The sequence below is a fragment of the Falco biarmicus genome, chromosome 8 (genome assembly GCF_023638135.1).
Source record: "Falco biarmicus isolate bFalBia1 chromosome 8, bFalBia1.pri, whole genome shotgun sequence".
Classification (NCBI taxonomy): domain Eukaryota; kingdom Metazoa; phylum Chordata; class Aves; order Falconiformes; family Falconidae; genus Falco; species Falco biarmicus.
In genome coordinates, this window is record NC_079295.1 from 63,136,332 (window position 1) to 63,152,923 (window position 16,592).

At 44.2% G+C, this 16,592-nt stretch overlaps 1 long non-coding RNA gene across 6 annotated transcripts in view; it reads left to right on the forward strand.

Annotated features, from left to right (window-relative positions):
* The window catches only part of LOC130154401 (uncharacterized), a 33,424-nt gene extending 17,867 nt beyond the window's left edge, over positions 1-15,557 (forward strand). For 2 of the 6 annotated variants that reach the window (XR_008823732.1, XR_008823727.1), the window contains 4 exons: positions 3,782-3,981; positions 4,927-5,034; positions 13,919-13,991; positions 15,315-15,557. This is a non-coding gene — a long non-coding RNA (uncharacterized LOC130154401). Of the gene's footprint in view, positions 1-2,369; positions 2,718-3,575; positions 3,691-3,781; positions 3,982-4,926; positions 5,035-13,918; positions 13,992-15,314 lie in introns of those variants that run through there. The other 4 variants (XR_008823729.1, XR_008823728.1, XR_008823731.1 and 1 more) reach the window with 4 other exon arrangements.
* The last annotated feature ends 1,035 nt before the right edge of the window (positions 15,558-16,592 follow it).

The window sequence follows — 16,592 nt, forward strand, 5'->3', positions numbered from 1 at the left end:
TTACAGTTTCGGGTCTTGGGCTTCAAGTGGGACTAACGTTGACATCAATGCATCTTGTTCCTTATTTGAGCATAATTTTCAAGCTTGTCTTTCTATCAGGCATTTCACATCCCCCGTACCACCTAGGGACAGAAGCACCCAAGCTCACCTGCAAGTCCTGAAGCACTGTCCCCCCCTGCCCCCTCCAACACGGCTCTTTATTTCAGGGCTTAAACACCGTCCCGCTTCACTGCAGACACCGAATTCGAGCGTTCGAGCCACAGCGGCAGGCTGTGAAGGAGCGAGCTGGGGCCAGCCCGAGGGCTGCAGCCGCCGCGAGTGGCACAGCCCGGGCTGCGTGGGCTCGCTGGCTGATGGCCACCCGGGCCGCCCGCGGCTGTGCCGCCCGTGGGTGCCGCTGCCCGCCGGGTCCCGGCCGCAAGGGGCTGCGTGCGGCGGGGGCGCTCTGGCGCCCTCTGGCGGCGGCGGCGGGCGCTGCCTCTGGCGGGGAGGGCGCGCCGCGCTGCGGGGCTGCGGGACGCGCCGGTGGTCGGCTTCTGCCTTGCGGAGCGACCCTGCCGCCCGTCACCGCTCGGTTCCCACGGCTGCTGCCGGGGCCAAGCGTGTGACGGCTCCCCGGGGTGGGCGGGGGGTTCAAACCGTGGCGGGGGCGCTGCTGGCTGCCGGAGCGCTCTGCTCGGTGGGGTGCAGGAGCCGCGCCCGCCTCCGGCCACCGAGGGGCGAAGCGCAGCCCCCTGGTTCGGGTGGTGCCCTCGGTGAGTTCTGAGCTTGCACCAACCGAATGCGCGCTTGGACATCGCCTCTGATATTCAGGACTTCATTTCCAGTCTTGTAAACATTTTTTTACACGCATGCATTGTCTGCTTTAGCTTCTTGGAATATAAACTGAACTTCCTAAAGCAAGGGTGATTTTTGGTAATAGAACATAATGTCCAGGAACAGGCGCTCAGGATAGAACATTCCACTTAATTCAATTCTTGCACAATTATGAGTTGTTTACCTTAAACATTATTCTGAAGAGTAATAAAATAAAAAAAAAAAAAAGTAAAGAAAATTCTGGTTAATAACCTGGGCAAAACAATTATCCTCCTAAGACTCTTTATTGAATCATGTATGCAAAACACAGAAGGTTTTCATAACAGATGTATTTAATCTTGATGCAATGCTTGGTTTTAACCCCACAGTGTCTTGCAATTCACTCAGAGCTGGACTGGTTCTGGTGTGTTTCAATAGAAGAGATGGAGCCAGAAGCCTCTGGGATGCCAAACAAGACTGTGCGATTGTGGAAGCCCCTCAGAGTCTTGTTATTGTCCAGTAGTACCCGTAATAATGAAGGCCTGGAAGATCATTTATATAATAGTTCAGTGGTTTGGTTAGTCTTCATAACAATCTGCAACGGGCTTTGGGAAGCTCTTCCAGTGTTTATTGAAACAAATGTCGGGGCAAGACTATTGTGTTTGTGTTTGTGTCATAGATGTAACCTCTGGCACAAGGAGAATAACCTAGTGGCACGTGTTGCTCCAGAGTTCTGCCTTCTAGGGGGTGGGCAGCATCTGGCGGCGCTTTGGTTGCTATTCAGAGTAACGCTGCTTATACTTGGCCGTTGCTGTCCCTAGTAGCAGTGGTCAAGTGCCCTGGAACATGACAACAGCTTGAGTCTGTGGAGCTGCATCAAAGACTGGCCACGTGGAAACAGAGTTACCAAGAAAAGGCTCCCCTAAAAGTGGGTGTGTTAGATTTTATTGCATTGCATCCCATGATGTAGTCAGGTATAAATAGAGCGCAAGATCTTGGAGCTGGCAAAGTGTTAGCGGGTCACCTAGACAATTTCCCTACTTCACAAAAGATGATTCGCCTCGCCGAATATTTATTAGGGCTTTATCGTGCTTGCTTTTGAATGCTCCATGAAGGAGTTTCTACAAATGACCCTTTTCCCCCCAAGTATTTCATATTCTAATTTTCTTCTTTAATTTTCTTTCCTCATGTTGAGAAGAATAAATTTCTTTTTATTCAGTTTCCTATAATTGCTCCCAGTTACCCATCCTATCCTACCCCAAACACTTCCCTCCCCTTGGTGAACTGGATAGCTGTCAGATATCCCCGGACTGTTTCCTTTGGTCAAAGATATACATAAGCAATTCCTCTAATCTTCCCTCTACAATCCATTCCCTCAGGCTCTTCATTATTTTGCTAGCTCTGCTCTGAGCTACTTCTTATTTATCGATATTATTTTATGATGATTTCTGCACTGCTCGTGCTGCCTTGCTGGCATTCTTCTCTCTCCTGCCCATGTACACGCAACCCACAGAGGTCACGTTTTGTGGGCAGACCTGGCTGATCCTGCTTTCTCAGCTAGGGAAGCTCTCACAACCAGAGAATGCCCTGCCCCACCATGTAATCATATCCTCTGCAGACGGGAGTGTGGCATGTCAAATAGTACTTGCAGTTAAATGTCTACCCAGAATAAAACATCAGTGGCAAGCATGACTGATGAGGGAAGAGGACAGTTTTTCCTGATCTCTTAAAAATCCTTTTTCTGAAGAGTCCTCTAGTGTCCGAGATCTTTGCCTGCCTGCTTTTTTGCGGGCAGGAGCAGAGAGCAGGAGCAGTGTTTGAAGCACAGCTGTAAGTCGTGTAACTTGTTTTTAAAGTCACTATTTATTCTCCACTGATATTGTCTGCTGAGTGCAGAAGACCAGAGTCTGTGCTTTTGGTGAGTCTGTCTCCTGTGCACTGGGATTCTTATCATGATATTTCTTGCAACAATAACGGAATGTGATGCATTTCTGATGGGGTGTGGTGTACGTGCCTGTGTTGTTGTTTTAAAGGCTTTTGAGCTTATCTGGAAAATAAGCAGTTAGAGTCTGCAAGTGGAGTTGGTTTTGGGTAAGAACATTTTGAGACTAGACTTTGCCTTAGCCTCTTTGATATAACATTCAGGTTTCATTCTGTAATGGACAAGGAAGATTGTACAAATATATGTTTAGGAGTCTTTTTATAGTAAACAAATTATGTTAATATGCAGAAGAGAAAACAACTTTTAAAACCACTAAATGCTAGTAGTGAAATATAGTGACCATCAAGTATCTCATTTCTGAAAATAGACCACCAGAGAATTATATTTCAAACTGTTTTGCCAGCTGAACATCTTTCTAAAAAGTTAATCTTTACAAGAACAGAAGAAAAGGCTTGAACAATAAGTCTACATAAAATAATTGTACAAGTAAATATCAAGCTAGTCAAGGGAGCAAAATTTGAGTGAACCTCATGCACACAGCGTGTGTGAACAATAAGCCAGGGTGGCCAGACCCTCCTTTGGGATAAATCATCAGCATAACGTGAGGATTTGGCCCAGAGTTTATGATTGCAACGTCTTGCTCCTGGTTGAAGTGCAGGATGTTCTGTTGGTTGTTTACCTTTGCCTTGACCAATGCTGAGAAGAGCATAAAGGAGGCATGGGGTGGAAGGCAGGAACTCCTGGGACTCGCTTTGCTCAAAGAATGTCCGGTTCTGCTGCCCATGTGGCAATTGCTGTTACTCATCTTTTTCCTGCTTCATTTCTTCTTTTCTCTTAGTGCTTGGGAAGGCTGATCTCAGAAATGACCTCTCCATAATAGGCAAAATCCTAATGTTCTTGTCGATGCCCAGATGTTATGTTGATGGAAGAGCTCTGAGGGTGGTGGGAGAAGGGTAAGGAACAGGCAGATGGTGGGTGGGAATGAAAACAGGATGGCACAAAAGCAGAGAGATCTGACAATGCTTTTATTTTTGTTGTTGTTAGACAAAGACTAAGAAAATACGAGCTCAAGTGTGTCATGGAAAAGTGCTGGAGCTCCATCCTTCTCTCTCAAGCCAAGCCAGTTCCTGGAGAACTCTGGATCTGCCAGTGAAAAGCAGTCAAGGTGGACTCTTCCCTGTTCCCACCATAGACCTCTGTCAGCAGAGTGGAATTGCATCATCTGTGTGGACTTTCTGGGCAAGGTTGGCCACTAACTGTTGTTGAGGGTTTAAAAATCCAGAAAATTGTATCATTACAACATCCATGAATCTGCAGTTGCATTGTGCTTGGTTAAGGGTTCGCTTTGATCTTCCCAGAGAACCTAACCATAGCTAGCTGTTTAATAAGCAAGGAAAGGACTTCTCAAGTCTTCTGGCCCATCCCCTGAACCACTACAGGAAAAACTACCTTTGCCATTGCAGTGAAAAGCTTTTTAATCTGCTTTTAAAGACTTCCCATGATGGGAGCTCCATAGCTTCTCCAGTCAGCCTATTCCAGTGCTTTCCTTTCACTAGAGGGTTTCCTTGAACATCTAACCTGAATCTTTCTTGCCAAAATTTAAGTCCATCCTCTTCACTATCATCTGTGGATGTGCCCCGTAAACTATTTTCTTGTTTGGATACCTTTTAGGGACTGTGATTGTGTTGTTCCCTTGCTGGTGGCCCATTCTCTGAGCTCAGCAACCTCAGTTTTCTTAGTCCTCTCCCATAGGCTGTATTTCCAGGTTGTCTGGTCATTCTTCTCTTTGGCTTTTGCACTCTCTCCAACTGCTCCATATCCTTCTTGAAGTTGAAGGCGCAAAGCGGTTCGGTGGAACAGCTGAGGCCACGCTGATACTGCACACAGCTGATGCATTTTGTTGTGTATTCTACAGCAAATATTGCATATTCACTCTTTTGGAAACAGCCTGCAATTATAGATGCCTGTTCACTATAATCTTTTCACAAGGCACATTTGCAGGTGCATATTAGTGCTTACTCCTTTCCTTTATGATACTTGTCCATGTTGAACGTAATCCATTTTTATTTCTGTTGTAAAGATCATGTTAAACTTCAGTCCTGTTCTCTGATATGTTTGCAATGGCTTCCACATTCCCATCATCTGCAAAACTAAATGTGCTCTTTCGGTTTTATTATCCCTGATTTTAGGGAAAACACTGAACAGAATTGGATCTGAGACTTCCCTGCAGATCTCTGGTGAATCAACTTGATAATGCGTTGTTGGTGTTCACCTTCTGGGTGCGGCTGGATACCCAGGTACCTGGCAATGGGTAGCCACTTTGGCATCCATGCTGAAGAATCACTCAAACTTTCTGAAATCGATAGGTCTAAAAGTGGCTGAGTACCCTCGTTTTTTAAAATCTAAATCTGACCAGATCTGAGGACTTTTTATGTCTGAAAAATTCTGTTTGTAGCCAGTTCAGAATGGGAGTTACTAAAACCCCTTGAGGGCAAAAAACATTGCCACCTTTGGGAACTGGAAACAACCTGAGAGCCACAGTCTCATGAGATTTCCAGCTCATACAAACTAGTTTCTGTGTGGGTAGGAAGCATTGCGGTAAAGGGATCTGAAGATGAGAAGGGGCAGAAAACTTTTGAACGTGAAGTGTGAACAGAAGCTCAGTGAAGTCAATGGAAACTCTCTGACTGGTACCTCATGGTCGTGTGGAGGGCTGTTAAAAAAGAAGAGCACAGAAAGATAAAGTATACTGTTGAACCAAAAAGATTGTTAAGATAGGAGAGGAAAATAATTTCGGTAGAAACTCTGAGGGCTGTGGAAAGATATCCTTCCAAAGGCTACTTGGAAATGTTTAAAGAAAGCCCTTTCCAGTTAAGTAGTAATGGTAACACAGGACCTGAAAGAGAGAAAGGAGGTGGAACAGAATAAAACCAAAACAGAAATACAACAAATGTAGAAAAAATGAACCAAACAAACTGCTAGCTTTCTGAAATTCCAGGTGGTGTGTACCACCCTTGCCACATTTTAGGGTTTCTTCTTTGAAATTTTTCTTTCTCCTGTCTGGGTAGTGAGCACATCTCCTTTTGTTGCGGGGAAAACTGCCCAGCTGCCTTCAGTGCAGGAGCAGCAGCTCCAGCAGCAGCAGCAGCAGCAGGGATGATGGAGCTGTGGCTCTGTGTGTCTTTGGGACCCAACGCCACGCAGCGTCTTTCCTGTTCTCCTCTTTGCTTGTGTATTTTGCTCCTGTTCAAATAAAGGTGCTGTGATGTTGCTGGTTGGATGCAGCATTTTTCTCAAACAGATAAATACTCTGCCTCCTGTCTTGACATGCTAATTGCTATTAAAAGCAGTGATGTCAGTGCCTTTTGTGGGCCTGCATGTGTACAAGTGTCTATATAAAAGTCTGGGGGCAGAGTTTGTCTATGCCATAACATTTTATCAGCAGCAGGGTAGCAACGGGAGGAGAATTGGTCCCTGGCTGCTGTTTGGTTTCTAGAGCCTGTAGACTGCCTGCTTGTTATAATAATGAGAAATGCAAGTAAGTGGCATTGCATCAGCACTTGCAGTCCCACTTTCTATTGCTGTCATCAAAGGGTTTAGGAAAGTTTGCATTCAGAGGAGTTTTTTTTACAATGCACATATGCATTTGCACAATACTGTCTGGGAAATCCTGTACTGTAGAGAGCAACTTACGGGTAAGGCATGATTTGGGTCTGGGTACTCGGTTCAGTGGTCATGGCCATGACCAAGTGAGAATCAGGATTGAAAGGAGAAAATCGAGGTAGGTTCAGGTGGCCCAAGAAAGAAGTGTGGCTGGGAGCTGGATCATAGCCAGAAAGCTAAAAAAGTGAAGTTGTACCACCCTGGTGTATGAAGCTGATGTGGATTTTAACCAGAAAACTGGAATAATCCCGAGTCCCAAAAACCACTTAGAACAAACACACTTGGAGTATTGTAGATGATTTGAACACACGCTTTGCAGATGATTCTCATTCATTTCTGCCTTTTTTTTTTTGGTTTGGGGAAGCTGAAGCTTTGTATGAGCTAAAAATAGCAGTACTTACAACCACTTGGATACTTACATTGTGTGGCAGGAACAGAATTATTGCTCTGAGCCTGGATTTCTAGCTACTGAAGAGTTAGTGTTGAAATCTGAAGGTAAAATTCCGTGGTGATTTCCTAGTGTTGGATGTCATGCGGTGCTTTCAAGTTTACCAGCCACACAATAGGTGGGATAAAACTGATACTGATAAAATTAGCACGAAATGTGTTGCTATAGAGAATCCTGAAATGGCATCAATAGGAGCCCCAGGAACACATAAATGGGTTATGAGTGGCCTCTATTGTGGTCAAAAATAAAATATTTATACAACACAGACCCTGAAAGTGAAAAATCAAAGAAACATTTGGTGGGAGCGAGAAATTCATCAACTGAAAAGTGACATTTGCAACCCAAGAATTATCTTTTGCTCTTAAGAGCAAGGATTTTCTTTATTATCCCTTTATGAATCCTTTTGCTTTATTTTTCTCCTATTAAGAGCAAGGATTTTATTTCTTTGTTAATCTTTTTGCTTTCTTTCCCTCCTTTTTACCTCCCTCCAGCCTAGAATAAAATAAAGTGAGGGATTGTCACAAAATCTATGCAGCTTTTGTAGCTCACATGAAGTTTGAAGATATGAGCAGGAGATACTGAGCTAGCCTCATCTCAGTGCCAACTTTCACTTCTAGTGAACACTCCAAATTCGCGTAAGATGAAACATAACTGTATGTTATACTAAGGGATCTGACCTTGTTACTTGTGCACCTAGCTGTTCGTTAGATTTTATGTCCTGTACTTGGAGGCTATTTTAGACATCCAAAAAGTACTGAGGATTCCGAGCAGTGCCCCAAACCTCCAGGAACACTTGGGTTAAGGAGCTGATAAACTCCCCGTACCACAGCAATGTCACTGCACCAGGCACCGGGGGGCATTTTAGCATTGTCACTGGGCTTTGCTTATCACTAGATTTTAGGTTTTTTACTTTTTAAATTTTATTTTTATTTTTTATTTACCCACTGGTAAGTTGCTGACTTTTGTCTTTTAGATCACATACCCTTTTTGGGGCAGTTCTCCAGGAATATCTTTTTTGTTTTCCTTTCCCAAACTCACTGCCATCCAGCCCTTCCTGCACCTGGGCACCTGGGGGAAGTTTGTTGGAGAATGGAGTGATAGATTTGGAAAAGCCTTCAGCCTATTAATTGATGCCTGGTTCACATTCTGGTTTTACAGACAAGTTTTATTATCAAAATTGTACATTTTAATCCTTTGTTATAAGGACTAAGAAACCATCAACTATAGTTAAAATGGAACTCTATTGGCTGTCAGGGGAGGAGAAGGCTCTTGAAGCCATCGGATTTCTTTAAGAGAGCAAAGTTAGTCAGTCATCATCTGGATATTATTGGATTTATTTATTTCACTTCATTAATTTTTAAAGTTTGCTTGCAAAGAAATATATATCCTCTTTGGAATTGCATAAGTATTGGGATGAATATTTAACACATGATTCCCAGAGACATGGGGTTTTGAAACACACAATGTTGTAGCTATTACAAATTAATGAATGTTCTCTTAAATATTTCTGTTTTATATCTTTGCTTCCTTAAAGCCTTGCCAGTATATGGGAAAAGAAAGTTTAATAAAAATAAGCAAATTGCTTTTCAGTTTGCTAGAAGTGATTGATTTCTGCAGACACTTGAATGGCTCTTTCCAGCAGTGCTGGGAACCCAGCGCATGGATCTCATGGGCTTCTGAATCAGGTCCTGTGGTCTGAACTGAATCTTGTGTGCGTAGTCACAGTCCTGCTGAACTCTCCAGAGCTTTAGTGATCCCTGCTAGCCAATGATACAGTATCTCTTCCCCCAAAATGTGTGCTTGGTTCGTTGTAAACTGAGGCATTAGGTGTGTTAGAGGAGCATCATCACCGCAGGCTTAACCTGAGTTCTGGGATCTGGGGCAAACCCCACGTGTCCTCTGGGCTGACAGGGACGTGATCCCCAAAGCCATGGGGACAAGCGATGACAATGTCCAGCCAAACTACGGGTAAAAACATCTAACCTGACTGTGGCTGTTGGTTTCATGGTATATAAGCTGAGTTCTGTATTCAAGCATCTTGCAGCAGCAACGGCTATTGCTGGTTACTGGCAACGAGCCTGGGGCTGGGTCACAGCAGCAGCACGGTAATAACAGATGGGGAGAGGCAAAAAAAGAGAGAAACGGACTGGGTGTGTGTGGTTTGTGATCTGGTATCTGTTTTTCCCAGGTTTGGAAAATGTTTGACTTTTCCCATCTAGAATTCATTGGAGAATGATCCCGACTTTGCTGAATATTCATTTGGTAGCAGTGAGAAAGGGGGGATGGCCAAGGGGGAGCAGCACTGCTCCGGGAGGTCCATCCCTCACCGAAGGTCCCATGTGGGACCCTGGTTATTGCACCTATTACAAACACACATTTCTCAAATTTTAGCTTGCTGCTTTAGTTCTGCTTGAGGTCTTTCATGTTGCAATTGCCTCGGTAGTTCAGAAATTATTTTTCTGCTAAAAAAAAAATAAATGTTAAATGCCAAAGAAATATTTGAATCAAAGATAATTATTTCACTTGGATGTGTTTGGTTGTTTAGTGTGGACCAAAGCTGGGTCCAGAAGCCCACAGTGCTGTGCCGTGTACCAGCAGTGCTGGATGCGCTGTGATCAGCTGTAATGCACGGAAAGCAGAGCAAAAATTATTACTAAAGAAGCAAACGAAATACAGAGTTCAGTACACTCAAATGGAGAACTTTAAAAGTTTCCATTGTTTACTTATCTAATTAAGAATCTATCTCCATATAGGCACCCAAACGGCAGGTACAAATATATCTAGATGTCTATCTTTGTTCCACTGTACGTTTGCCTGCAGGTCTCTATAGATAGAAACATAAAATGGCATGTATATCCTGCTGGCTTTTGAAACTTACAGAAAATTACCAACAGTTTCTTTTCTCTAGTTTGCTCAAATGCTTGTGGTTATATATTCTGAAAGTATAGAATAAAAAAAAAAAAAGAAAAAGAGAAAAAGACAAAAACATTTAGACACTTTGAAAAGCAGTCGCTTTGTTAAAAATGCTTTTTTTTTTTCTTCTTCTTAACAAGCCAACACGCTATTTTGATTCTCAGCCTCTCTGTGTCCTATTTGATAATGTAAAATCGGGTAATATTGCTGATAAATATTAATTCAGAGCTGGAGTCACGTACAGCGTGTGGCACCTGATGTCTGGAATTCCAGTGGGATTTACAGAGCAGGGCTGGATCGCGTGTTTGTTACCAGGAACGTCTGGATATAATAAATGAAGCTTTTGCTCAGAGCACTCAGAGCCCTATTGCATCTTATTAACTGTCTCAAAATCCAAACTAAAAGGAGAAGTTGAAAAGAAAAAAATTTAAATAAGATCAAGAGGACTATTCCTTGTAATTATTTTATTCCAATAAGAATCAAAACATTTGGTAGCAGCTCTTAAGCATGAAGAGTTAATTAAAAAGGGAAAATGCCTTAATGAAATTGTAACAAATTAATGTAATGAACATAAATAATATTTAATAATTGAATTAATCTGGCTTTCTTATCTCTTGCTTAAATTTGATTATCTTCTTGATTGTCCATTATTATTCAAAATCTACAAAGAGTATGAGCACACCTGGCCTTATTATTTGCTAAAACAAGACAGCAACAACCGGGACAGCACTTTGAATGTAACAATTCACAGCAATACTTGAAGACAAAGGAACACGGATCTGTTATGTGCTATTTTAAGCAGTTTCACTTTGAAAGTTATTAAAAAATTTGCTATAGATTAGTATTCAGTTAAACCCTTCACTCTGGTAAGTTTATGATGCTGTAGTGCTGTACATGAGCAGCCAGTGCCCCTGTTTTTAAATTTTTTTCCACTGCTGTGTCATGTAATACTGAATTAATTCAATATTATTTTTAGTTATGAATCTACTGGGTTTTCTTATTCTTGATATCATTAGGTTTTACTTTATGCATTTTTAAATTATACAAGTCCATTTCTAATGACATTGGTATGAATTACTACAAAAAAGTTAATGGCTTAATCCTGATATCCTCAAATAAGTGGTGACTGGGCAATGATTTCAGTGACATGAGGATTCCTCCAGCTTTCTCTTGTGATTTATAGCCCTGAGTCAGGAAAGCTCTTAAGCACAGGTACTAAGTTAACTACTTACTTAGGTCCCAGTCATTTCAGGGGGATTTTGGTATCAGACCATTGGGAACATATTGTTAATACTGCATTTGTGTCAGCTGCACTGCAACCACCACCTAAATCCAGCTGGCAAAATCCATCCAGACTTGTAAGGAAAAAAACACTTCACTAAATTTACAAAAATTAGTATAGAGAATAATGAATCTGAAAGGGTTCTAGCTCAGAAATGAAAACAAACACAATACCTAATATTTTAAGGGGGTAATTATTTGCTGAGTTTCTGTTCCTCCAGCCGTGTGCTCTGAGGGGCTGAGCTGTGCATCAGCTGTCTGGGGAACCTGCAGCTTTTTTCCTGCTTCGAACTTGCTAGTTATTACAAGTAGCTGAAGAAAGGCTTTTGCAAGCTAAGTGAATTTATGAGTAGCCCAGATCGGAAATCCTAACTGTTATTCAGCTGCCACTGGCTAGCCCTGTTGTAGGGAATTGTTCTGTTCCTTGATTGAATGGTTTTAATTTTCACTTTACTTCCATGTGTATTACAGCCTGCAAAATGAAAACTTGCTTTCCGTGAGCGTTCACTATAGCAGAAGAGACTCACACATCAGCTGGAAAAATTAAAATAAACCCCAAATCCATGAGAGCAGGCAGAATCAAACAGTAACAGATCTGTACAGCGTTGCCTTTGGTGAGTCTCCGTAGCTGTGACCCATTCCTGCGCCTGAGTCTGCAGCCTGTAAGGAGGCAAAGCCTTCAGCTCTGAGGGGCCACGGGTGTTTGAGAGGAGCTCACTGCCGCTGTCTCATCAGCTGCAGGTTTGAGGTTAGTGATGTGCAAGTAGCTCTAAAATTGATGGTTTTGAAGGTCTGACCCTGTGTGGTGCTGAGCACTGTCCCCCATCAGCTGGGGACCCCCGTCACTGCACAGGGCACAGCCCAGAGGAGAAGTTCCAATAAACTCCTGGTGGTATCTTGGCATGGTGGTTTCATGGTAATGGATCAAGGTGTCGATGCTCTCCAAGAAGAGTGTTGCTCCTGGAGGACTGTCCCCTTTCATCGGGTGGGCATGCAGACCTGCCTCTGGTTTTGGTGGAAGCTCCTCGTGTGGACTCAGTTTGGGCTGTGAGAGCGCTGATGGTGTGAATTTGGGACCCGCAGCTTTGAGGAGAGCTCTGCTGGATGGATGAGCTGAAGCCGCTGTAGGGAATTCCCTTACTGAATTGCACCATGGAGCTGTGAACTAGCTGTATCTCCTGACATGACTTGGGAGCAGCAGAGCTCGGGGAGGCCTTTTAATAGAGTTTTGAAAAAGATGTTTTGCAATAGAGTGTAAAGAAAATTGAGGCTTGGTTTTGTGTATACAAAGGCACCGTGATGCAACGTTGGGGTGGTCGAAAGGAGAAGGCATCACAAGCATGTGAGTGCAGATTGGGTGCCGGAGTTGGAGATGTGCTGGTCACAAGGAAGGGACCAAGCAGGGCCCTTGGAGCCCTTTATTTATATATCTACAGGGCGAGTGCCAGCAGGACGGGGCCAGGCCCCTTCCAGTGGTGCCCAGCGACAGGACAAGGGGCAACGGGCACAAACCGCACCACGAGAAGTTCCAGCTCCACGTGAGGAAGAACTTCCCTGCCCTGCGGGTGACGGAGCCCTGGCACAGGCTGCCCAGCGAGGCGGGGGGGTCTCCTTCTCTGGAGACATTCAAACCCGCCTGGACGTGGTGGGTCCTGCTCTAGGAGAGCTGCTGCAGCGGGGGGGACGGGGTGAGCTCCAGCGGCCCCTTGCCGCCCTGGCCCCGCTGTGACTCTGTGATTCACATCGCACCAGGAGACCTGGGCTGGAGGGTGAGTCGCTGGTCTGGGGGCGGCTGAGCTCCTCGCACAGTGTCTGACAAACCGCTTAGACATTGTCCACAGGTTTGTAGGGGCTGATCTTTGAGATGGGAGGAAGCAGCGTGCTGTTGGCTGGCCGGCTGTGCTGCCAGGGAAAGAGGCTTCCAGCTGGGATTTTGGTCAACTGCTTTGGCAGAGCACTTTGGGAAGTCTCTTACCAACGGTGCAGCTCTCACCAGCACCTCTTAGAGCTGGGCAGGGTGTCGCCGTCTGGCCCTGTCCCCTCGGCCCGCTGAGGCGTCTGCTGGCAGGGTTCCCATCCCGGTCTGTCTGCTTTCCCTCCTGCTGCAGAACGGTCTGCACCGCTCGTGTGGGACCCATCCTGGCTCTCCTTGCTGCAGGTTTCCCTGTCGGGCTGTGCAGCTCAGAGGAGATGCAGGCAGCTGTGCCGACATGACCCCCCACCCGCCCGGCAGCATCACCGCAGGGGAGAGCATGGCACGCAGCCGGCGCAAACCAGGGTGTCTTAAGCCATTTTCTCCAGCATCTAGTTTCCTTTGCAATTGTTTGGGTAGTTCTGTTAGTGAAAATCATAACGAAGGAAAGTTTTAATCTGAGCAGTCAAAAAAAAAAAAAAAAAAAAAAAAGAAACAAGAATGATCTGGAAAAAAATCCCCCAAACTCCTTTCGCCTGCCGCAGAGTGAGAAATGGAAATAAAGGTGGCCACTGCCTGTACTCGACAACGCTGCGACATGTGATATTTTCGGAGGTATCTCGGGAGCATCTACCACATTTTACAGCATGTGAGGCATATCATCTGGAGCCGTTTTGATCTCCTGTAACCTGTTCACAAATGCATGTATTTCATAACAGGTCCTGCGCCCCGATAAAGATCTCTGAGTTTCTTCTGCGCGGTATCTGCAAACAATTCAAAGCTGTTCCACACAAACAAATGTGAGAACCCCCTGACCACAGACTGCCTTTAGAGCAGACCAAGATTTGATGTTACTCATATCTTCCAGTACCTGTCAGAGTTCAAACAGGAAACCTGGTTTTTCCTCTCATGTCAACAACTTTTTTTTCTTTTTTCTTTTCTTTTCTTTTTTTTTTCTGAACAGGCGTTCGGCAGCAGGCTCGCACTCGAGCAGTGGAAGTCCTGTATTTCTTCAGGACAAACAAGTACTTGCTCTGGTACGTCATTGCTGACATTAACAAGAGCTGAATATGTGGTTTTCAGTGATCCTGTGGGTGCTTCTATAGAAACGGACATACTGGCTTTGAACAATCACACAAAAAAGAAATTCATTCATACAGGATATAGGTAACGTGCAGCCAAGGGCTTGCCACAGAGAGTGCTTTGCTTGGGAAACGTCAGAAAAAAGCTGGGTACTCTCTCCTGGTACCGCTGTATTTTATGCTTACACAGTAACACTTTATCACTTCAGCCTGTTTGTCATTTATATGATATCCTGCTTGCCAGTGCCCCAGTGGTGTCACGTGAAATGTTTAAACAGAATAAATATTCATATTTACCAATAAGGAAGTTTCATCTGAGCATCTCAACTATTAATTAATTAAGATGTCCCCCCAAAAACCACAAAAAAGTCTCTTGCCCAGGTCAAAGATTTGGCTGTAGCCACTGCTGTATGTTTTGGCACTGCTGGGAATAGAAATTAGGAATTATAGCTGACAGGCATCTCCCTTAAGCAGTGCTCATTACTTACCTTTCGTAACGCTGATCAATAAATGTAGTCAAACTGAAACTCTCAACACTTCCCAGTCCAGGCTTGGAAATGCTTTAGTAACATTGAACTTAATCTCCCCATGAAAGTGGGAAGTGGAAGTTTATAATGGAGATTAATCCTTGATGTGGACCAATGTTTGTGACAGAAAACACTGACTCTGTCAAGGAATGGGCTGGTCCCGAGGATCGTTTTTCCCTGTTTGATTTATGCTTGACAGATGTAAAAACCGTCTCAAATGCAGCTGCGTTAAGAAAAGAACACACAGGCATTTCCATGACTTTCATCTTGCTTTGTATTTATGTCATTATAAAACACGCTTTTGTGGCATGCATAATCAAGGGGCAGAACATCTGGTAGAGTCTTGTTACAGCAAAATGTTCATAAAGTTAAATATGATAGTCGTCTTTTTTTATTATTATTTTTTATAAAAACAACAAGCAGCTGGATAATATTACGATGACTAATAATACTGACTGTGAGTGATACATGCTGAAATGATGGTTACAGACTCACAAGATGGAGAGGCAGAGAAGGTCATGGAACTTCTTGGTCCTGAGCGGGGCAGGGGAGCATGTGACGGCCGGTATGGCGGGGCTGCCCCGCAGGACACCGGCTAAAATGGCCTTTGTGAACCACCAGCCACCTGCAGAACCACACTGGCCATTCCGGTAATAGGCTTTGTTTGCTCTTTATTTCTCTGTTTCCAGCAGGTTTCTGCCCAAATGATTAATTTTGATTTTTTTTTTTTTTTTTTCATTTTTCCCAGTAGCCATTTATGGTAACCAAGCTCTTCACCTAAGACCTGACATATCAAGGCTCCCAGAAAATGGCACTGCTGTGCTGTTTGTGTAGCCCGGTGCTGGTGTTCAACGTGCTCCTGTTGATCAGCTGCAGACCTGGGAAGACCTTCACCTCTTGCTCCCTCAGCCCATCTCTGCCTTAAATGCCTGTAGACCAGTAGCAAGAAGAAAGGAATTATTTGCATTCAATAAAAGAAATATTTCCTTTCAAACTTTCTTTCTAACTCTTAATATTTCACAAAACTTCAGTGGAAAAAAATAATCAACTCCAGGTATGGACTACTTATAAGCCTGATTCAGAAAAGAAACATGTGCATAGTGTACATGGCTAAAGTCAAGTACGTGCTGTTACGTCCTGCTGAATGAATAAGTACCTGTGGGTCAGATCAGCAGCTCATATCAGAAATGAGTATTAAAGCATTGACAAGGTCTTAATTATTTGCCTTCTGCTTTATGAAACATCTGTATGTGTCCACTTGGTGGACGCCCCGTGTTATCCACAGGATCTTCACCTACTGACCGCGATTCCCCGGGCACTGAGCCTGACTGAGGATGCTGGTGCATGAACATGGGTCCTGTAGATGTGGCTGGCGGGGCTTCCCTGGCCGCAGGGCGACGTTACAGGGTGGCAGGAGCTGGGCTGACTCGGGGCTGGCGTCATCTGGGTGCTGATTAAATGGGTTAGTCCTTGGTGCTCACGTTCCCCCAAGGCAATGCCTGCTCCATGTGCACCACTGCATTCAGAGGTATGTTCATGAAAGTGCTGCTGATCCCCGCTTAGTCAGGGGTGTGATGAGCTGCAATTAGGTAAGTATAAGTAATTATAGTCAACTACTGTTTTAAGGCAAACTGGGCTTTACTCAGTAATTGTAGGTATTACTGTTACCAGTACGCATACAGTGGTATGTGTTTTACAGTTATGAAAGCTTCCCAGTAATTGACTGATAGATTATTGCTACCAGCCTGTGCATGTGGAAGAAAACAGAAAATTCTGTTGCTTTTTCATGGATTCTGTTACAAACAGGAAACTTAATCACCCCATAATACTTAGGAAACAAATGGGTTCACCTTGCTGGTGATTCACACGTGCATTAGGAACATATGCTTGTGCAACCCAGCATCCATAGCAGTTGTGATGAACATACACATTTGGATTTATGGAGGGTTTTAAACTGATGAAACAGGCCTATGGAGAACGTAGCATCACACCCCAGAGAGCGGTGTAGCTTACTGACCCGCTACGACGC